This window comes from Dama dama, chromosome 6 (assembly GCF_033118175.1).
Source record: "Dama dama isolate Ldn47 chromosome 6, ASM3311817v1, whole genome shotgun sequence".
Taxonomy (NCBI): domain Eukaryota; kingdom Metazoa; phylum Chordata; class Mammalia; order Artiodactyla; family Cervidae; genus Dama; species Dama dama.
In genome coordinates this window covers 31322908-31347396 of record NC_083686.1, presented here as the reverse complement: position 1 = coordinate 31347396, position 24489 = coordinate 31322908, and the positions used below count along the sequence as shown (strand labels likewise).

Here is a 24489-nt window from a genome sequence, read left to right as displayed (position 1 = left end):
GTATTCTTGCCTGGCGGGCTATAGTCTATGAGGTCGCAAAGAGTCGAATACAATTTAGCATCCAAACAGCAGCAGTTGCTCATTAACTTGATAAGATTAAAAAGCAACTTTGAAACAACAGGTTGAATGTAAAAGTGAAGTTCACATTGGTTATATAATTTAATTATTTTAAAATTAGCCTCTTAATATGGAAAATAAACTTATATTACTCCTGAAAAGAGAATTTATTGATCTATAGATACTAGCATGTTAAAGAAATGCTATACTCACGAAGGGTCATAAATAACAGTCTTCAGTGCACTGAGCAAGTCTGTACTTGATATTGTGTTCAAGTCTAATAGCTGTTCCCTTGGCCTCCATGTGAGCAGTATTATAGGGTTGGTCAACAAACATAGGGAGTCCCACCATGGGAATCACATGGTAAATGGCTTCAGAGATGCCATTGCCACCAACATGAGTGATAAAAGCTTTGGTTTTTGGGTAACCTAAGAAAGATTTCAGTGAGAACAATAAATTCTGAGTCCCCTGGTTAGAAATAGAAATTGACAGTATAAGTCAATAAAGAAGGCAATGCTTTCTGCTGAGGATTGCTATGCTCATGGGATCATGCAAACATTTGTGAATTTCCAAAAGACGTCTGTCTGAGGAAATGAGAGAAAGTTATACATTAGAGGGGATGTTAGTGCAGAGTTGTTTTGTCCAGAGGAAAAGTGTGGACTGATTCTTGATTCAAAGAACACCATGCTCAAAATGATGGAGGTGAAGAAACATTGTTTCCTAGGAATAGAGGGAGTGATTTATTCTGATAACTGGAGAATCTCAGGGGGTGTTTGGCAATAGAGGAAAAATGATGGATGTGCTGATTACAAAGTCATCTTCCATTAGATGCACTTTGTTTTTTAGGCAATGTGAAGTTACTGAAAGTTCACAGAAAATTATGGATGTTTACTATAAAGAAAGCTGAGCACCAAAGAACTGATGCTTTTGAATTATGGTGTTGGAGAAGACTCTTGAGAGTCTGTTGGACTGCAAGGAGATCCAACCAGTCCCTCCTAAAGGAAATCAGTCCTGAATATTCATTGGAAGGACTGATGCTGAAGTGGAAACTCCAATACTTTGGCCACCTGATGCGAAGAGCTAACTCATTTGAAAAGACCCTGACGCTGGGAAAGATTGAAGGCAGGAGGAGAAGGGGGTGACAAAGGATGAGATGGTTGAATGGCATCAACAACTCAATGCACATGGGTTTGAGCAAACTCCGGCAGTTGGTGATGGACAGGGAGGCCTGGATGCTGCAGTCCATGGGGTCGCAAAGAGTCAGACATGATTGAGTGACTGGACTGAAATGAACTTCCCATATCATCTTAGATAAAAGCACTACAATAGTAGTGAGCTGAGATAGAAGAGTGGGGAGACAAGACCAGTCAAGAAACTATCGAAAATTTATAGATGAAAGATAATTATCATCTAGTGTTGATGTTTTACCTTCTGTTCCTCTATTGTCCCTGAGATTTAATTAGAACCTAGTATTTTTTTGCCACCTTCTTACCAAGAAGATCATTCTGTGGGATCCACTTAAAAAGTTGAGTGTTGTTTCCCAATGTATCTGGTTTATTCCCACTGAATCTCCCACAACCTATTAAGACTAAGAAAAGACTCAACTCCACGAATAAGATCACAGTCTCAGGGCATTTTAGAAGTTAAAATCTTGTAAGAAGTCATCTTGCCCCACTTCTTTCAATGAACAGATGTGGACATTTCTGCTCAGGAATGTTAAATAATCTTAAATAATAGTTCAAAAAAATCAAAGCAGCAAAAATCTGGGACCCTGTTGACCAACTTATCATTTTGTTTACTACAACATGCTACGACTAGTTTTAAAGACTTGAGGGAAATTAGCTTGTAAATAATGTAATTTGATAGTTAAAAGCATTCAAGAATCAACCAGAACAGTAGTGTACACAAAAAGCTGACTGAAATTTCTGCAACTTCATTTCATGTGACTATCTTATATAACAAACCTGTGGTTTGAATCTAGAAAATACTTTGCTTGCTCAGCATTTTCTGAGAGAAATAGGTGAAGATTTGCTTATGTTTACTTTCTCGATGAAGCATTTTGATGGAAATGTGTATCTTTCTATTTTATATTGTGAGCAATATTATACTTTCTTCTATGTGGTATAATGAGATAAAATTTCTTCAACTAGCAGAAAGAATATAAATTATTTTACACTGCATATTGGAAAATCACTTCCTATAATCTTTGAAGTGCAAAATTTCTAAGACATTATTTCATTTCTTTCCTCTAAAGGTATTAATAGTGGAAATATCCATGCACATATTTTGTACAAAGCTAGGCATTGCAGAATAATAAAAGCAATAATTTTTTTAAAAAAGAGTGCCACATTAATTTTCATTGATCATATAAACTGAAATCAGCAATTTAGAAGTTTGTGCTGTTAAGAGATCTAATTGCACTTTTTTACAACAGAAGATACTAATTTAGAATGTATCAGCAATGCTATGTCTACCCCAAATAAATCACTGATGCTGAAATTCTCATTTCTCAATGGAATGAAATACCCCCAAATCCTAGATTAGTGGAGTAATGTTTTTTATGTTTAAGGCACATAGCTATATATTACGTGTCAAAGCTGTCAACCTGAATCCAGGTTCTCAAGATGAAAATAGTAAGGGTTGTTTGGGGCAGTTTAGAGCAAGTAGTTCACAGATAGTGAATGAGTACTGATGGATTTATACTGCCATACAAATAATGATAGAACTTTAGCAGGAAGCGCTTCTTTAATTTTTTCTCCGCTAACACTGACTCTTCCATGCTTCCCAGTTTTTGCCTCTTCTCTTCCTCCCCACCTCTGAGAAAGTAGTTGTTAATCCAGTTAGTCAGAATACTATGTTGATTAGGTCAAGCTGTTAATGGGCAGGACCTAGAGACCTTGAAGTTGGAGCCCATGCCCCTTCCTATCATCTTTTTCTGCTTTAACAGGAAAAAAAACCTGGATTCCAGGCTTCTCTCTTGATCTTTTCCTCAACGACTGGTTTTAAGACATATGCTGCTTTCATTTTGGGAAAAAAGGGAGCAGGAGTAGGAGGAAAGATTTGAATTTTTATGTTCCAAAATTCTTTTGAATATTGAATATCGAGTGCAGCTACCAATTGAACTGTAACAGGACACCTCTCAGCTGCTCAGAACTTCTGCAGTCCCTCCAGGAAGTTCTCTGGGAAAAATTCTGATTTGGGGTAAGACTTGGATGTTGTTGTGTTCTAATTATTAACTTAATACCACTCAGTCAGTCAGTCAGTTCAGTCGCTCAGTTGTGTCTGACTCTCTGCGACCCCATGAATCGCAGCACGCCAGGCCTCCCTGTCCATCACAAACTCCCGGAGTCTACTCAAACTCATGCCTATTGAGTCGGTGATGCCATCCAGCCATCTCATCCTGTCACCCCCTTCTCCTCCTGCCCCCAATCCTTCCCAGCATCAGGGTCTTTTCCAATGAGTCAACTCTTCCCATGAGGTGGCCAAAGTACTGGAGTTTCAGCTTTAGCATCAGTCCTTTCAATGAACACCCAGGACTGATACTACTAGAACCTCACAAATAATCTCTAAGATAGAAATATCTCTCAGAACAAAGTAAAACTGAAATTGGAACATTTAAGCACATATATCCACCTTGTACCATTTTAAAATTCAAAGAAAGAACCAGATATACCAATTCATTTTGATCTAACCATGTTATGACATTCTCTGTTTCTGTCTCCTTTGCAAAAACCATTCTAATAGAAGTTAAAATCTAGACTTTCTAGAAGTTAAAATCTAGACTCCAGACTTTAAAGAGATTCATTCAAGTAGCTGTTCAGTACAAAGGTAATTGGAATCTGGGCAAGGGTTGATGCAATCATATTAGCCTTTTCTTCTGGAAGGTTTTCAACCTTTGACCCCAAACTCAGTACTACAAAGCCATCTTCTCCAGAGCTTTGGACAAACTCTTTGATTTCCTGAAAAGAAATAATTTGTTGTATTATGAAGGGGAATCAGCAGAGAGAGGGTTTTTGTTTCATTCATTCTTTCTTTAGTTTGTTTGAAGAACATGAACACATACATTTCTAAAGAGATAGAATTGTTAGAATAGCATCATCTTCTAATATGCTAAACTATTAAAACACTTTAGAAAGAGATGTGTGATATGCAATTCATTTTCTTTAACCAATGTATTACCATTGACTACTAATAAGTATGGTGATTTATTTATCACTTACCAACAAGGGATGTCACTAAATGAAAGTCTCCAGGGAAGAACATTTCACATTGTGACAACACAGGTTTGATTTTCTTAAGTGAGTTTTGAAAATAATGTAATTTTTATTCCATGTCTTAAACAATAGCAGGACCAGGATTTTTTTTTTTTCTCATTCTCTGTTAAATATTGCTAAGATCCAGAAACAATGGATTAGTAACATCCCAGGATGACAGGATTATACAAGCACACAAGTAAAATAGTATGCTTATTAAAACATATGGCTTGTTCACCAGGACAAGATTCAAGACCTCACTGTGCCCAGAAATCCAAAGTTATGTCTTCAACTTTGCTAATTTCCAACCTGTTCCTTACATTACAAAGTCCTCCTTAATATCACCAACCAGAACTCAACACCTTAGATTACCTTTCTCTGATTTCCTTTTACTGAAAAATGATGAAACTCTGTCAAAGTGCTGTTCCTGTTTCCTATAATAAGTTAAATAATCTTAGCCTAGCAAGATCAAGGTGTATTTGGTTTTTTTTTTTTTCCTTTTTCTTCTTGGTTTGTTTTGGAGAAGTTGACAAAAGTTAGATGTTTTAAAGGACCTGAACTCCTAGCCAAAGTCTTTGACTGTGTGGATCACAATAAACTGTGGATAATTCTGGAAAAAGATGGGAATACCAAACCATCTGACCTGCCTCTTGAGAAACCTATATGTAGGTCAGGAAGCAACAGTTAGAACTGGACATGGAACAACAGACTGGTTCCAAATAGGAAAAGGAGTACATCAAGGCTGTATACTGTCACCCTGCTTATTTAACTTATATGCAGAGTACTTCATGAGAAACGCTGGGCTGGATGAAGCACAAGCTGGAATCAAGATTGCTGGGAGAAATATCTATAACCTCAGATATGCAGATGACACCACCCTTATGGCAGAAAGTGAAGAGGAACTAAAGAGCCTCTTGATGAAAGTGAAAGAGGAGAGTGAAAAAGTTGACTTAAAGCTCACCATTCAGAAAACTAAGATCATGGCATCTGGTTCCATCACTTCATGGGAAACAGATGGGGAGACAGTGGAAACAGTGTGAGACTTTATTTCTTTGGACTCCAAAATCACTGCAGATGGTGATTGCAGCCATGAAATTAAAAGACTCTTACTCCTTGGAAGGAATGTTTTGACCAACCTAGAGAGCATATTAAAAAGCAGAGACATTACTTTGCCAACAAAGGTCTGTCTAGTCAAGGCTATTGTTTTCCCAGTGGTCATGTATGGATGTGAGAGTTGGACTGTGATGAAAGCTGAGCACCGAAAAATTGATGCTTTTGAATTGTGGTGTTGGGGAAAACTCTTGAGAGTCCCTTGGACTGAAAAGAGATCCAACCAGTCCATCCTAGGGGAGATCAGTCCTGGGTGTTCATTGGAAGGACTAATGCTGAAGCTGACACTCCAATACTTTGGCCACCTGATGCGAAGAGTTGACTCATTGGAAAAGATCCTGATGCTGGGAGGGATTGGACACAGGAGAAGGGGGTGACAGAGGATGAGATGTCTGGATGACATCACCGACTCAATGTACATGTGTTTGGTAAGCTCCGGGAGTTTGTGATGGACAGGGAAGCCTGGCGTGCTGTGATTCATGGGGTTGCAAAGAGTTGGACACGACTGCACTGAACTGAACTGAACTGAACTGAACTCCTAACAGAATTCCTCAAATAAAATGAAAAAGAGTTTGTATTTCAGCTTCATGAATTTGTATGCCATTCTTTTTCCAATGTATTCATTACTGAATTGATCTACTTTTCTTCTTAGCAGTTTGAAGGGCATGTCTTCTGATACACAGGCTTTCTTGATTATAAGGCTACCTATGTAATATAAGGGTATGGGGCTTCCCTAGTGGCTCAGATAGTTAAAAATCCACCTTCAAGGCAGGAGACCCAGGTTCAATTCCTCGGTAGGGAAGATCCCCTGGTAAAGGGAATGGCAACCCACTCCCATAGTCTTACCTGAAGAATATCATGGACAGAGGGGCCTGGTAGGCTCTAGTCCATGGGATGGCAAAGAGTTGTACACAACTGAGTGATTAATACTTTCACTTTTCCCTTCTTCATGATAATATGAACAGATTAAAGGTTATGTATATTGCTTTGGTAAAAGAAGAAAAGTATTCTTGTTAAATCATCTCTATATAATTGAATAAAAACTCTCAATTTTTAACCATGATTTATTATTTATTTATTGGTGTTTCAAATTTCCAGTACCCACAATTCCCTAAATTTAAGCCTCAGCTAAGACTCTGATCTATTAAATTTCTCATGCTATTATAGTAATTGTCTGAAAGAGACAAAGACTGCTGAAAGTATTTTTTTCTTGTCTTAAAAGTTTATTTCTTTTTTCTTCCTAGCTCATGCTCTGATAACACTGGGTATGCTACATTTATTTCATCTCTGTTAAGAAAATAGCTTTTCAAAACTTTCCATAGCTTATTTCTCCCTATTTTTATTCAAAACCTAATGAAATTATAATATCATATATTATCATTATTTTTATATGGGATGTTTAAATGTTGAGTATAAATTTGATTTTATTTCTGATCTTGGCCCAGATATTTTAAGGATACTGATGCTATGATATACAGTGAATGTGACAGATTTTGCCTGTAAGCTATTTATTTTTAGTGGATTTTATGCCATGAGAGTGTGACTTATTGGGTAAAACACCTGACCAAGCTATCTAAGATGTAATTATGGTTTATGACATTAAGTTACAGAAAACTTTCATCTACATTTTTAAATGTGTAGCCTATTGTGCAGGTTTTGAACTGTGGTGTTGGAGAAGACTCTTGAGAGTCCCTAGGATAGCAAGGAGATCAAACCCGTCAATCCTACAGGAAATCAGCCCTGAATGTTCATTAGAAGGACTGATACTGAAGCTGAAGCCCTGAATGTTCATTAGCAGGACTAATACTGAAGCTGAAATTCCACTACTTTGGCCACTTAATGCAAAGAACTGACTCACTAGAAAAGATGTGATGCTGGGAAAGATTGAAGGCAAGAAGAGAAGGGGATGACAGAGGATATGATGGTCGGATGGCATCACCATCTCAATGGACATAACTTTGAGCAAACTCCAGGAAATGGTAAAGGACAGGGAAGGATGGCACGTGGCAGTCCATGGGGTGGCAAAGAGTCAGATATGACTGAGCTACTAAAAAACTAGAGCAGATCTTCTGACTCAGGAATTGAGCCCACATCTCCTGTAGCTCCAGCATTGGCATATGGTTACATTATCACTGGACCATAAAGAAGCCTGAACATCAAAGATTTGATACTTTCTTGAAACAGCATTCGTAAAACTAAGATCATGCATCTGGTCCCATCACTTCACGACAAATAAATAGGGAAACAATGGAAACAGTGAGAGACTTTATTCCTTGGGCTACAAAATCACTGCAGATGGAGACTGCAGTCACAATATTAAAAGATGATTGCTCCTTAGAAGAAAAGCCATGACCAACCTAGACAGCATATAAAAAGCAGAGACATTGCTGACAAAGGTCCATCTAGTCGAAGCTATGGTTTTTCCAGTAGTCATGTATGAAAGTGAGAAATGTACTATAAAGAATGCAGAGCACTCTTTATACTTGATGAATTGATACTTTTGAACTGTGGTGTTGGAGAAGACTCTTGAGAGCCCCTTGAACTGCAAGGAGATCCAACCAGTCCATCCTAAAGGAAATCAGTCCTAAATATTCATGGGAAGGACTGATGCTGAAGCTGAAACTCCAATACTTTGGCCACCTGGTGTGAAGAACTGACTCCTTGGAAAAGACTGATGCTGGGCAAGATTGAAGGCAGTGGGGAAGCAGAAGACAGAGGACAAGACGTTTGGATGGCATCACCAACTCAATGGACGTGAGTTTGAGCAAGCTCTGGGAGATGGTGAAGGGCAGGGAAGCCTGGCGTGCTGCAGTTCATGGGGTCGAAAAGAGTCAGACGTGACTGAGCAATTGAGCAACAACATTGAGCAGGTTACTACTAAACCAGTCACTTCCTCCTTGGTATTTACCTTACTATATTGTTTCCAAGCCTGGTTAGTGAGATCAGGCAGCTTGAAAACTGAAAGTTGAAAGTTAGTCTCTCAGTCACATCTGACTCTTTTCAACCCCATAAACTGTAGCCTACCTGGCTCCTCTGTCCATGGAGCTCTCCAGGCAAGAATACTGGAGTGACTTGCCATTTCCTTCTCCAGGGCATCGTCCCTACCCAGGAGTAGAATCTGGGTCTCCTGCATTGCAGACAGATTCTTTACCAACTGTGGGACTAAAAAAATCAGGCAGTTTACATGATTGAAATATAACTATATCTAATGAAATTAGGCATTGTATCATGAGTGGCTAAGTAATTTCACTAGATTCCAGCTCTTTGCACACCTATGGACTATAGCCTGCCAGGTTTCTCTGTCCATGGGATTCTCCAGGTAAGACCACTGGAATTGTTTGCCATGCCCTCCTCCAGGGGATCTTCCCGATCCAGGGATCCAACCTGCGATTCTTACATCTCCTGCATTAGCAGGCCAGTACTTTACCACTAGCACCTGAGAGAGGCTTATTTTCATGAATTGTATTATCAAGATGCAATGATTTCTGGTCTGTTTTGTGTTGTGAAGTTCTTTTACCTCAGATAAGATCAGAAAAAATACTGAAGTGCATTCACAAAGTTTTTGGAAAAAAATATGAGTTTGACAGTACACACACATACACCCCCCTACCCACCCCCCACCCCCACACAACACCCCAGAAGGAATCCCTCCAGTGTAGATACTGGTGACACTGCTTAAAACTTCAAATACTATTTTAATATTTTCTTCTTTTTTTGATTTCAGAGACAAATTCTTTTGGCCAAAATTTCACTAAAAAAAGAAAGTCATAGTAGCCAATATTTATGAAGCACTATGTTTTGACAGTGTGTAAGGACTTTATGTACATGTGATCTAAGTCGTTTTAATTGTGTCCACTCTTTGAGACCCTATGGACTGTAATACACCAGGTTCCTCTGTTCATGGGATTCTCCAGGCAAAAATACTAGAGTGGGTTCCCACGCCCTTCTCCAGGGGATGTTCATGACCCAGGGATTAAACCTGAGGTTCTTTACCCCTAGCGCCACCTGGAAAGCCCAAGGGCATTATGTATCTGGTGGATTATTTTTATTCTCAGTAGTTATGGTCTATAAAGTAGACCATACTTTTCTTCCTTTATTCTCATGCATCCATATTTTGTAAGAAAGGTACTATGGCAGAATTTACTTTTTGTATATTTCCTACCTATCATAGTACCATATATTAAAGCACCAGATTCCATCAGTTCAGTTCCGTTCAATCTCTCAGTTCCATAGTCTTTGAATACTCCCTTATATTTCCAATTTTAATATTGCATTATCAGAATTTGATTCTTTTAGATATTTCATTGCAATTTACTTTAATGAAATATGAGATATCACTCCCACATCACCTCAATCTAAAGTATCTATTGATTTGAACTTTATTATATGTAATTGTTTAACATTCATATTTTTTTCTGGCTGACCAGTCTATAAGATCCCCAAGGACTACCATTGAGTCTCCGCCTTTCATCCCTCCTTCTTCAGTACAGAATATAGAATCTGGCATCTAAAAGGCAAAGAATACACATTTGTTGAAAAAGTATTATTTCTTATGTGTTGGAAGACTTTATCATAGTGGCTATATCCACATAATCTTGCACTTCTCTCATATTTTTTATGACTGCTATATAATCCAGAATATTTGGTAATAATGAAACATGAAACACACAGTAAGTGAAGGAATGGTGTGAAGAAATTTTATATCTTGCCCATATCATTTCCATAAGACAGTATTTGGACTGGGAATGGAAAACTTCCTTGAAGATGAAAATTTTACCTTATGCAGTAGTTTGGTGGGTTTGCAGTGAAATCCTCCAACAAAATCAAAATTTGGTAAGAATGGTTGGGAAAATTCAAAATCCCAAGAGCTTATTATCAACCAAAAATCAATTTTTCTCATTAATTTACAGATTGTAGTGAGTCTTCCTGTAATGGAAGATAAGAAAAGGGATATATGGAAATTTGTGAATATATATCCATTTTTCTTAGATGATACAACAATAAAGCTTCTGTTCTGTGCAGGCCAAGATGAACAAATAATGCCAGTGTTTTACAATTTAAACAAACATATATAGAGAAAAAAGAGAGTGAAAAACACATGTAAATGAGAAAGCTATATAGCTCATAATAACCTCTTCCTTGGCACCTTTGAACCTGAGAGAGTCAATTCCTAGGCAGGCTGATAAGAAGTCTAGGGGTCCCCATGGAGAGAGGGGTTTGGAATTCTCAAGGAGGAAGAAAGGACAAACTTTTTTCCCCTCTACATTCCTTAGGATTATATAACAATAATGTATGCTGCTTGAGGACAGTCTCTGGAAATTCTGGCTAATTCTGTTATCTCAAAATGTAAATCATGGGAATAGGTCTGGTGAGGTCTTTACAACCTCTAGACATTCTTTTGATTCACTGTAATAACTAATTTGAGAGTATATAATTCCAGTGCAAAGGCTACTAAAGGGGTACTCTTTCTACCCCCTTCTGATGTCCATGTCAGAAGCTTTCTCTATCTCCTTTATACTTTAATAAAAACTTTATTACACAAAAGCTCTGAGTGATCCAGCCTAGTCTTTGGCCCCGGATTGAATTTTTCTCCTCCGGAGGCCAAGAACCCTGGCCTCTTTGTGTGATTCAGCAACAACCTTTCATCTTGGGGGCTTGTCCGGATCCTTCAGGGCAAGGTAAGGATGCTTGGGGCTCTAATTCTTTGTTCTCCTAGCAAACACGTTTTCCGCTGTACTTGACTAACTCTACGGTGTGCTTGTGTGAATGAATGAAACGCCCTGCGTGAAGCAAGTGAGGAGCCCTGCTCTGCGGTTCCGTGGTGACCTCATAAGGCTTATGGCAGAAACCTGTCAGGGGTTTATACTGACGTGTCAATGCCAAGAGGCACCCAACATCTCCTTCAGGAACCGACCAGAAATGGGCAAAGCTTGTGGACCAAACTCTCCTTTCTCGGTCAAACTTTTCTGTTTCTTTGACCATTTCATAACTCTTTTGGAATTAGAAGTACAGCCTAATCTATTGGATCATAGACTTTCAAGGGACTTGTAATCTATGTTGCTACTGTGTACTGTGGCCTAGGTCCCAAACTTGGATTGGTAGTCAGGAAGCGCCTAGCCTCGCGAGGCATGGAAGCTAGATGGAGCTCTAGCTCCAAGAGCATCTCTGACGTTAAAGGTTACTCAGATTGGAACTACAAGGGATTTTTTTCCTTTGGTAACTCTGGCTCTTAGTGGATAAGAGGAGGCTCATACTGGTGTGGTGACGCTTGGAAGAAACATCTCAGTTTCATGTTTGTATCGGTCTTACTGTGGTCAGGAATATATTCAGGGTCGTGCACAGGCACTCAGGTGACGAATGTTTCCCCCAGCGGTCTTGGCTTGGGAGGCATTCCGGAAGGTTACTCTGGTTGCACCCCGGGTGGCATCAGAGGCAAGCAAGGTTTTAATGGTGAAGAACTGGACGTCAGTCAGGGATGCCATCAGGTCTACCCCTGATGCATCCTTACCCCATCTCGGTGGTAGAACCGGGAGGGATGAGTGTGACGCCTGTATCGGTAAGGGACAGACTAAGTCTGACCAGAAAGGAAAAGTTTTTCGTGTAAAGTCTGTCTACACCCCCATCTAGAGCAGGGAGGGACGCCTCCAGTAGAAAAATGGCACTGGTTGCTTTTTTTCTCTCTTACAGATGGGAGCTAACAATTCCAGCCTCACTCCTTTGAACTGTATCCTGAAAAACGGATAGATTTGACCCCCAGGGCTTAAAGAAGACACACCTGGTCTTCCTATGTGATAGTGCATGGCCACGGTACCCACTGGAGGATGGCGAACCGTGGCCAGTTGGAGGGTCTCTTAAGTATAATACTGTTTTACAATTAGACTGGTTCTGTAGAGAACAAGGAAGATGGGATCAGAGTCATTTTGTCAGATATATTCTTGAAGGACTCAGGCAGGCGCGTTCTAAGCCTTTAAACTATGGCAAACTGGCAGACATAGAACAGGAGGAGAAGGAAGCTCCTGGTAAATTCCTAGACAGATGGAGAGAAGCCCTTCACAGATACACTGAGATTGACCCTGAAAGTGAGGAGGGAAAAGTGATCTTAAAAGACAGATTTCTCACTCAGTCGGCTCCAGATATTCGCCCTAAGTTATCAAAACGGGCATAAGGACCAAATAAGCCTTTAGATGATCTGTTACAACTGGCTCAGACAGTTTATTATGGAAGGGAATATGAGGAAAAGAAAGAAAGGCAGAGAAAGACAAAGGAAAACCCAGAAACCTTCACAATGGCTATGAAAACCGTTCTTAAACAGCCTGAGAAAAATGCCCAGAGGGACCCAGGTGAAAAGGGATGGGCTTGCTATTACTGTGGAAAGGAGGGGCATCTCAAGCGGGATTGCCCTCAGGCATCTAAGCCGCCCCGGCTCCATGTCGGTCTGCAAAGGACCACATTAGAGGAGAGACTGCCCCCAGAGGTGTAGGTTTCAGGGGTCTGACTCTCAAGACCATCAGGACTGAAGGTGCCCAGGGGTCCCCACACAAGCTCCCATCCTAATTACACCTGAGGAACCTGGGTATTGATAATGGTGGGAGGCCAATCCGTCGATTTCCTTTTAGATACTGGGGCAACTTACTCCGTGCTTACTGAAGCCTCTGGCCCACTTTCTTCCCGATCCGCTTCCATAATGGGACTGTCTGGACGAGATATTATTTCAGTTATTCTTTATCTTGCAACTGAGATTCTGTGCTATTTTCACACGAGTTCCTGATCGTGCCAGAATCACCCTCACCACTTTTGGTGAGGTCCATGCCTCTGTTTTCATGAATATGGAGCCCTCCCTTTCTCTCCCTTTAGTTGAACAAAATGTAAATCCTAGGGTATGGGCTGATGGAAAATCTGTGGGTCGAGCACAAAATGCTATTCCTGCAGTTGTCAAGCTCAAAGACCCACACTTATTCCCACATAAGAAGCAGTATCCACTGAAACCTGAGGTTAAGGAAGGGTTAAAACCCATCATTGAGAATTTAAAGGAGCAGGGACTGTTAGTTCCCTGTAACAGTCCATGCAACACTCCTATTTTGGGTATAAAGAAATCAAATGGTAAATAGAGACTAGTTCAGGACTTACGAATAATAAATGAGGCTGTGGTTCCTTTACACCCCGTGGTGCCTAATCCTTATACTCTGTTGTCTGAAATTCCTGAACGAGCCAAATATTTCTCAGTAATTGATTTAAAAGATGCCTTCTATTCAGTGCCTTTGGTGGAGGAAAGTCAATTTCTATTTGCCTTTGAAGACCCCACGCAGCCAGCTTCTCAGTTAACCTGAACAGTTTGCCCCAGGGATTTCGTGACAGTCCTCACTTATTTGGACAAAGTTTGTCACGGGATCTACAGAACTTTAATAGCTCTAAAGAGGTAGTGTTACAATATGTAGATGATATTTTGCTCTGTGCTGAGACAGAGGAAGCTTGTTCACAAACCTCAGAAGATTTCTTAAACTTTCTGGCAGGCTGCGGTTACAAGCCATCAAGAGAGAAGGTTCAGCTTTGCCAACAATCTGTTAGATATCTGGGCCTAATCATATCAGAAGGTACTAGGGCCATAGGCCCTGAGAGAATTGAACCTATACTAAACCATCCCCTACCTATAACTTTAAGACAATTGAGAGGATTTTGGGCAATCACAGGCTTCTGTTGTATTTGGATTCCGGGTTATGGGGAACTTGCCCGGTCTTTATATAAACTTATAGCTGAAACTCAGCAGGCCCAAACCGACAAACTGGTTTGGTCTTCAGGTACTCAAAAGGCTTTTAAGGTTCTTCAGACTGCTCTCCTGCAAGCTCCGGCTCTGAGCTTGCCCACAGGGTCAGAATTTAATTTATTTGTCACTGAAAGAAAAGGTATGTCCTTGGGAGTTTTAACACAACCCCAAGGGCCTCACCAGCAACCTATTGCTTATCTAAGCAGATAATTAGATGTAATTGCACGTGGGTGGCCCCACTGCCTAAGAGTAATGGGGGCAGCTGCTTTATTAGCACCTGAAGCTTTAAAAATAATTAATGGATGAAACCTTGCTGTACTGACTTCTCGTGATGTGAGTGGAATCTTAAATTCTAAGATTAATATTTGGATGATTCAGCAACAAACAACCTTTCAAACCTTTCTAGGTTCATGTACTATTAAAGATTAACTCTTGTATCAACATTACAGGTTCACTAATAGATTTTAATTCTAAGTCAATTTTACTCTGTAATTATTTATGTATGTGACAAATATTGCATTCTAAATGATCATCTTCTTGTTTTCCAATGTATAGCATTAGATATGTATCACTTTCATGATATTTGTACATTTTTAATAATATTCTGACATTTTAAACATTTTTTTTGACTAACTGAGGATCCCATCTTCCAGGGAGAACCCAGTATTTTGTGATTGTTATGCACCCATTGGCAAGGCAAGCTCCTGGTGCTAATAGGTTAGAGGGAGGACTCTAAAATGGTGCTTGCCAGGGTTGGTGTCAGAATGGTGGAATGAGATCCTAAAAATGGCTACCACAGGAGTCACATTCCCAAGTATAGTCCCAGCTGCGCAATACCTCTCCAGGAGATGCTCCAAGATCAGCAAGTAGTTCTTACCCAGGTGTCTTTCAAACTACTGACTATTTGCTGGAACTCAGACTAAGTGAGATTTTATGTACACCCTTTGAGAACAGAGTCTCTGTTTACAGTCTCCTGTTTTCTTGAATGTAAGCCCCTCTGGTTTTCAAAGCCAGACATTTTGGGGGTATATCTTACCAAAATACAGAGTTTGATGTGGGAGCTGAAACCCCTGTCTCCTGGACGAGGACCTCTATGGTTGTGATATTCCTCCTGTTTATAGATGGCCAACATCAGGTTATGCGTCCCAGTTAGACTGTATCTCTGCTCCTCCTACTTGTCTTCTGTGGCCCCTTCTTTATATCTGTAGTTGTGGGAAATCTTTTCCGCTAGCCTTCATGTTGTTCTCAAAGATAATTGCTTTGTGAGTAGTTGTATTTTGGTGTGTCCATGGGAGGAGATAAGTTCAGGGTCTTTCTACTTCACCAACTTGATCTCACTCACATAGATATTGTTTTCTAAAGATTATTAATGACTTTCCACATTAAATATGGACCAACAGCATGAAGAATTTGCACTTCTCACACTTGTTTCAGTCTGGTCTTCAGGTCACCTAGTCAGCCACCAGAGAATACTGGTTACTCATGATAACTTCAGAGTATAGATAAAGGCAAGAAAAGACACTCCAGTGGTTTAAGAAGCCTCTCTAATGATGCAGATCTCACCAGGAATCAATAGCCTTCCCTCCTATAGCTAAAGTCTCAACTTTTCCTGTATGTTTTGAAGAATAAACTTATTGTGGGACTAAATTCTTGAACCATCTGTGACCAAAAAAGTGCATGATGATTGAGATGCACTAAATGAAATGATGGCTTTCACCTCCATCTTTGTGTTATTTATTTTTCGTGTCCTAAAAAATTTGAAACATTCTGATTGTATTGATTACTACAGTCTAATGGCAATAGAAGGCTGCTTGATAACTGCCTAAAAAGGAAAAAAGAATGGGCAGTTAAGGAACTATCTTATGATTCAGTCTGTCAAGTGTGTTCCTGTGTCTAAAATTGTATCTTTGGTCTCCAGAAAAATTATAAATATTGGAAAAACTAAAAAGACATATTAAAAAGCATGTCAGAATGAATGATAAGGGAGATTCATCTGCTAAAGACTGATAAAAATCTTCCTTTTTAGTATTTATAACTTGGTTAAAGGATCTTCTTTGTTAATTTCTATTCTTAGACTAAGTCAGCAGTGCTGTGATGGCTCCTTGTTCAAGGAATGACATAAAAATTCTGGAAAGCCAGGCTAGGATGCCTGCCTTGGTTGCAAAAGTCTATTTGCACCAGTCACTTGCACCTCTGTCCCCTTACTTACCTAAAATTTCTCTAAGCTTTTTTATGGCTTTGGATTATTAGCTCAGTCATATCCTCAGAGACCCACACATACTCTCCATTCATAGCCCAGCATTCTACTTTGATTTTTTGCTTTTTTTTTTTTTGCCATGTTTTCCTTCACTTTGCTGTGCATGTGCTTATCATGCTACCTCACTTAAAAGCTGCTTTTCTATGACCTATGATTCCTGGTAAACTTTTGTCTTGGAAACTTTAACCTCTGAATTATTTATTTTAGAAATATTGGTCTTTGGATTATTTGTTTAGCCTTTTATTTTAGATAGGCCTGGTCATCCTCCACTTCATTCACCAACCAGCTTTCTACACTGATTGTTTGGCATTTGATGTCCCTTTTCACTGGAAAAGAAAATGGCACCCCACTCCAGTACTCTTGCCTGGACAACCCCATGGACGGAGGAGCCTGGTAGGCTGCGCTCAATGAGGTTGCTAGCAGTCGGACACGACTGAGCGACTTCACTTTCACGTTTCACTTTCAAGCAATGGAGAAGGAAATGGCAACCCAGTCCAGTATTCTTGCCTGGAGAATCCCAGGGACGGGAGTGCCTGGTGGGTTGCCGTCTATGAGGTCGCACAGAGTCAGACACGACTGAAGCGACTTAGCGGCAGCAGCAGCCCTTTTTCACTTCACATTAAGTCGCATGACCCTGCTATGGGACCTTGTCTAAGAATTTAGTTTCCACAACCTGTGATTCTTGGTTAATTTTTAGCAGATTTGTTCCTAGACTTTGGTCTTGGTTTCTTCAGGCCTCTACCTTCTATAACCTCATATAATATATATGTAATCTTAATCTTGAATATTGCATATACAATATATAAATAATCTTAAATTAAGCTTGTAAATCTTCTTAGCCATTGAGAACAATAATGAATTTCTGCAAAGGATGGTTTCCAAAATTTTTACAATAATTTCCAAACACAAAGATAATATATTTGAGTAAAAGGTATTGAGGGAACATGTCTCTTGGCAAAGATAAGTTTGGTTAGTTGAGTGATATAGAGAATGTCTGTTATAAAGACCACCATAATGAAGAGAAACTAACCTTCTCTATACTGTAGTGCACTTGATGCTTACCATGACATTTGTCCAAATCATAGATAGAGTTTTGAAATTAGAGTCTCTCTTTTTTTTTTTTTTTATCATATAATGCAATATGCAGAGTGGTTACTCTGGGGCCAGACTGCTATGTTTTAATCCCATCTCTGTCACTTCTTCCCCATGAAAACTTGAGTAGGTTACCTTACTTAAGTTTCTGTATGTATAATATGAGAATAATACTGCCTATGAATAAGATCTCTATGTCTCTATCCTATGAATTAATAAATATGATGGACTTAGATTTCCTGGAATAGAGTAAATTCTCAACAAATATTTGCTAATTTCCTTCTGCTCCCCAAATTAGTAAACAACAGAAAAGAAGAGGAAGTTCAATAAATATTTGTTGTTGAATGGATATATTCACAGAATCAAGATTAGAAATCATCCAGTTATGCGTGGTATGTCTTGCTCTGGAAAGGCCGATTCATGTCAATATATGGCAAAACCCACTACTTTCTTACCCTTACAATATTGTAAGGTAATTAGCCTCCAATAAAATAAATTTTAAAAAAAAGAAAACAAAGAAAAAGAAATCATCCAGATATGAAAAATCTATTGGACTCTCACCTTTTGCTTACTTTTTCATACTGCAGTTATTAGAATCAGAAAGTAGACATTGATAATTCAAATATTATCCCCTGATGTTCTTTATATTTTAATATTAATCTCTGATGTTTTAGGTTTACTGAATCAGTTTAGTAAACAATCCTAACTGACTCTTTGCGATCCCAATGACTGTAGCATGCCAGGTCTTCCCTGTCCATCACCAACTCCCAGAGCTTGCTCAAACTCATGTTCAAGATTTGGTGATGCCATCCAATCATCTCAACTTCATTTATCCCCTTCTCCTCTTGCCTTCAATCTTTTCTAGCATCAGGGTCTTTTCCAAAGAGTCAGTTCTTCACATTAGGTGATCAAAGTATTAGAGTTTCAGCTTTAGCATCAGTTATTCTAATGAATATCCAGTACTGATATTCTTTAGGATTGACTAGTTTGATCTCCTTGCTGTTCAAGGGACTCAAGAGTCTTCTCCAATGCCACAGTTCAAAAGCATCAATTCTTCTGCCCTTAACCCTCATTATGCTCCAACTCTCGTATTCATACACGGCTACTGGAAAAACCATAGCTTTGACTACACTGACCTTTGTCAGTAAAGTAATGTCTTTGCTTTTTAACATGTCTAGGCTTATTTTAATATGCTGTCTAGGTTTGTAATAGCTTGTCTTCCAAGGAGCATGTGTCTTTTAATTTCATGCAGCAGTCACCATCTGCAATGATTTTGGAGCCCAAGAAAATAAAGTCTGGAGAAGGAAATGGTAAAACACTTCAGTATCCTTGCCTTGAGAACCCCAGGAACAGTATGAAAAGACAAAAAGTTAGGACACTGAAAGATGAACTCTCCAGGTTGGTAGGTGCCCAATGTGCTGATGGAGAAGAGTGGAATGGAGAAATAATTCCAGAAAGAATGAAGAGGCTGAGCCAAAGTGAAAACAATGTCCAGTTGTGGATGTGACTGCTGATGGAAGTCAAGTCTGATGCTGTAAAGAACAATATTGCCTAGGGAACTGGAATGTTAGGTCCATGAATCAAGGTAATTTGCAAGTGACCAAACAGGAGATTTTGAAAAATTGCTTAGTTGAGTAAATTCTCAAAGTAATGACAATACAAAATGTTATGACCAATCTAGACAGCATATTAAAAAGCAGAGACATTACTTTTCTAACAAAGGTCGATCTAGTCAAAGCTATGGTTTTTCCAGTAGTCATGTATGGATTTGAGAGTTGGACTCTAAAGAAAGCCGAGCACAGAGGAATTGATACTTTTAACTTGTAGTGTTGGAGAACACTCTTGAGAGTCCCTTGGACTGCATGGAGATCCAACCAGTCCATACTAAAGGAAATCAGTCCTAAATGTTCATTGGAAGGACTGATGTTGAAGCTGAAACTCCAATACTTTGGCCACCTGATGCGAATAACTGACTCACTTGAAAAGATCCTGATGCTGGGAAAGATTGAAGACAGGAGGAGAAGGGGACGACAGAGGATGAGATGGTTGGATGGCATCTCCAACTCAATGGACACGAGTTTGAGTAAACTCTGGGTGTGGGCGATGGACAGGGATGCCTGGCATGCTGCAGTCCATGGGGATACAAAGAGTTGGGCACGACTGAGTGACTGAACTGAACTGAAGTGAAATAGGAAATAACAAGGGTGAACACTGACGTTTTAGGAATCAGTTCACTAAAATGGAGCAGAATGAGTGAATTTAATTCAGATGACCATTATATCTACCGTGGACAAGAATCCCTTTTAAGAAATGGAAAAGCCCTCATAATCAAGAAAAGAGTCTGAAATGCAGTACTTGGATGCAATCTCAAAAACGACAGAAAGATCTCTGTTCATTTCCAAAGCAAACCATTCAATATCAAAGTAATCAAAGTATATGGCCCAACCACTAATGCCAAAGAAGCCGCATTTGAATGGTTCTATGAAGACCTACAAGACCTTCTAGAACTAACATAAAAAAATATGTATTTTTCATCATAGGGGGCTGGAATGCAAAAGTAGGAAGTCAAGAGATACCTGGAGTAACAGGCAAATATGGCTTTGGAGTATAAAAATGAAGTGGGGCAAAGACTAGTAGACTTTTGCCAAGAGAACACTCTAGTCATAACAAATACTCTCTTACAAAAGCACAAGAGAAGATTCTACATTGGACATCACCAGGTGGTCAATACCAAAATTCGGTTTTATTATATTTTTTGCAGCCATAATTGGAGAAGCTCTATGCTGTCAGCAAAGAAAAGATTGGTAGCTGACTGTGGCTCAGATCATGAACTCTGTATTGCCAAATTAAGACTTGAATTGGAGAAAGTAGGGAAAACCACTAGACCATTCAGGTGTGACCTAAATCAAATCCCTTGCAATTATACAGTGGTAGTGACAAATAGATTCAAGGGATTAGATCTGATAGACAAAGTGCATGAAGAACCATGGACTGAGGTTCATAACATTGTACAGGAGGCAGTGATCAAAACCATTCTCCCAAAAAGGAATGCAAAATGGCAAAATGGTTGTCTGGGGTGGCCTCACAAATAGCTGAGAAAAGAATAGAAGCTAAAGGCAAAGGAGAAAAGACAAGATATATCCTCTTGAATGCACAGTTCCAAAGAAAAGAAAGGAGAGATAAGAAAGCCTTCCTAAGTGATCAATCCCAAGAAATAGAGAAAGTATTAAAATAGGAAAGACTAGAGGTTTACTTAGTAAATGGCATTTAATCCATTGAGAAGGAAGGAGTAATACTAGATAACTCCCAGAGAAACTCATCCACAACTAAGCAATTTTTCTTCTTTATAGAGACACTAGGATGGAGGTGTTAGAGAGATTAAAATAATAGAAGAATTGACTCTAGATGGAGAAGTCAGGAACTTTGATTCTGAAAGCTAAAAGGAACTTCAGTTATGGGTTCATAGAAATGTTTAATTTTAAAGACAGGTAAGCACAAAGTTTATACAAAATATCAGATTGCTTTGTACATAGACTTTTTTTTTTTACTGACCTAGGTTTAAAAAGATATTGCCTCATGACTAACCTTCACTTGATTTTTAAATATATTTAATGAAATTTCTTACCATAGCATATCAAAAATGGCTAATACTCTTTGTAACTCCTCCTATTTAGAGGTGGAGGCTATTTCTTCACCCTTTGAATTTGGGCTTTCCTCCTGACCTGCTTTACTAATAGAAGGTGGCAGAAGTGATTATGCTTGACTTCCAAATCTAGTCTAAAACTTTCATGCAACCTATTCTAGAATTCTGCTACCATCTAAAAAGGTCCAAGGTTTTCTGTTGGAGAGGTCACCTGGAGGATACAATCAAAGTATCCTGCTAATCTGCCAAACCCCAGCCATGGGAGTGACACTTTCTTGGACTGTTCCACTTCTGCCAAGCCTGGTAACTAACAGTAGCATAAACATTAAGCCCAGGAAAAACCCTGGGCAATGAAGAGACATTTTCCTAAGCCCAGCCCAAATTTCTGATTCATAGGGTCATGAGCAAACAGCATGATTTCTCTTAAATCATGAGTTTTAGGATAGCTTATTTTACAGCAATAAATAACAGACATTATGATTTATGAAAAGCACAGTGCATATGTAGCTTTCAAAATAAATAAGCCTCAAAAATATTCACATATTGGATTATTATTGTCAAATAGAGGAACATCTCCAATGTCACAAAGTTCTAGACTACTTTGCACACTCTCCTGAATAGTTAATATCTTTTGACTAAGAAGTTGTTATATTTCCATTTGACACTAAACTAAGAAAACACAAATTATACCACTCTAACCTATGCAAAGAAAGCAAGATTTCTTTCCATCTACTGGAGGGAAAGTGTAATAAACCAGACTTACCTAATACCTCACTGTAAAATTGATCCCACTTCTTCTTGTTAAAAGTCTCATGCAAAGTCAAAATATAGGTCATACACCGTATTTGTCACTTTCTCCATAAATGTAATCTTGTCACTCAGTTCAAATATTATAACAGGTATGTAGGAAGGAGGTACTATAAGCCCTCCACAGAGTTTTTTATATATATTGCCTGTGGTAAGTTGAAGACTGTAGACCAAAGGTAGTGTAGGCAGTTTAGCCAGCAGCGCAGCACAAGGAGAAATTGCATCTCTAAGAACAGCATCAAATCTGGACTCTTTCAGTTTTTTCATAAGTTTTTTGTTTAAAACTGCATCTGCACAGAGCTTTTGACAGGTATCAGAATATTTGCGATATGTTTTTTGCATCTTTGAATCATATGCCCATAATGTACTCTTTGGTAATTCATATGCCCATATCTTGATCTATTTCATAAAACACAAATCAGGCTCATTCTTAGTGAAGGATGTAGGATAAGCTTCAAATTTAAGGGCAGATGGTTTACTGGGATCCACCAGGATGGAAGCTGAAGATGCTAGCACAGTCACTTCACAATCCTTCTGAGCAAGTTCATCCAAAATTGTCTTGAAATTGATTCAATGACTTTATTCCGTTGGACACACCAGCACCTGTTCACAGAAGTCACAGCTGAAATTAAAAGAAAACACAAGAAGCAAAGCCCATCTCTTAGACATCCTGATAAAATCCAAACCTTCTTCATAAGCTTCCTTAGCTTCAGAGGTAGCTCACCCTTATATTCAAGACAGAATCAATTAAGTAGTTAAAATATAACTGCCACTTGGTTAGGTCACAATGACTATGAGCTAAAGACTGTTTCCAAGAGTCTGCCTTAGCAATTTCTCTGCAAGCTAATCTCCAGGCTTTGGAAAGCAAATAGATAAAGAAAAGCATGGATGATTTTGTGCTTCTGTGTACAATAAATCCAGTATCACTGTAAATGCTCTGGTTCTAGGGTAAGAGGAAATTACCTAGGATGTAGGGAGTTTGCAGATAAGAAAGCACCATGTGTCAACACAGATACATTTTGATTTACTTAAGCATTCTAAACATTTCTTTCTGCATATTTTTACACCTATTTTATTAGCTCCATTTCATTTAGCTCACCTTTGTTCTTTTGACTGAAGTTATTCCTTCCTTTTTCCCTCTTTATATGAACATGAGCATCCTTGGAGTATAACTTTAGTCAGTATAGTATAATTTTAGTCACTTTCCTTTGAGAATATTGCTTCTGAATTATGATCATTTCCTTTCCTGAACATTTGTAACCTTCCTTCTATTCCTCTCACTTCTTCAACACTTCCTCAAAGCTTACTCTTCGAAAGAATTTATCCTCTAAGTACCTTCTTCTGAACTTCATTTTGTATCCTACTTTTGTAATTGAGGTATGTTACATTAAAAATCTTACCAGGAATCCCCATCAAATTAGAAGCAGGAGGGGGAAGATGCAAGTCATGGGATAGATTTGTTTTCATGATATCAATAATCTATTGACCTGAAATGAGAGGAGAATCTCTTAAGAAGGATTTGGATATAGATTCTAAGCAAAACATTCATTCTGCCAGTGAAATAAGCTTTGATTTCCTGGACACTGAGGAAAGAGATAAAGGAAAAGTATAGATTTTAAAATCTAGAAAAAGAAAGGGAACTGAATAGTGCATGCCTATGATGGAAGTATTACTTTTAGTTATGACTATTTTGGTTATAAAGCCCCTTATAAGTCCCTTTAGAACACAGAACAAGTCTCCCGGGGAGAGTAAAGAAGTGATGTTCTCATAGTGATGTTTGTGCAGAGAGTGAGTACTAACTAGTGTTTTGTCAAGTATAAAAGGTATGTATGGGGAATCTAGATTTAAAGAGCAATGTGAAAAAGCATGGAAGCCTGAAGGAACACAGCTTCCTCCTAGTATGAGGAGAAATTTACTGTGGTTATATAAATATTTGCTCTGTAAACTGTGAGGAGCTTTGGACAAGTCCTAGAGAGATATTTCCTTATTTCATTTCTGAAAATTCCTTATGGCAGGTTGTGAGAATGTAGATATGAGATGAAAGAACCCCACAAAAAGAGGGCTAATCTGGAAAGTCTTAAAACTTTCCAGAGGAGAGGTAATTAGCACTTGAAGGAACATGAAAGTGAAAGTGTTAGTCACTCAGCCATGTCCAGCTCTCTGTGACCCCATGGACTGTGGCCCACCAGGCTCCTCTGTCCATGGAATTCTCTAGGCAAGAGTACTGGAGTGGCTTGTCCTTCCCTCCTCCAGGGAATCTTCCTGACCCAGGGATCTAACCCTGCTTGGAGTCAATGTTTGGGTTTCAAATAAAATGGTTTCTTGTTGAATTATTATTTCTCAGATTGATTTTATTTTAGCTTTCAGGATTTGTTTTTATGAGCTATAACGAGATCATTCCAGTGATCCATTTACAAAATGAGTCTTGGGTCTTAAGGTGTTCTGTTTCTTAACACCATCTCTCTATAGAACCTGTTAATATAAAGAAATATTTTCCTTCCATGATGGG

The 24489-nt window shown here is 38.9% G+C and overlaps 1 pseudogene; it reads right to left on the bottom strand.

The window, feature by feature from the left end:
- Window positions 1-266: 266 nt before the first annotated feature.
- Window positions 267-22649, bottom strand: LOC133058536 (UDP-glucuronosyltransferase 2B18-like; annotated as a pseudogene).
- Window positions 22650-24489: the final 1840 nt, after the last annotated feature.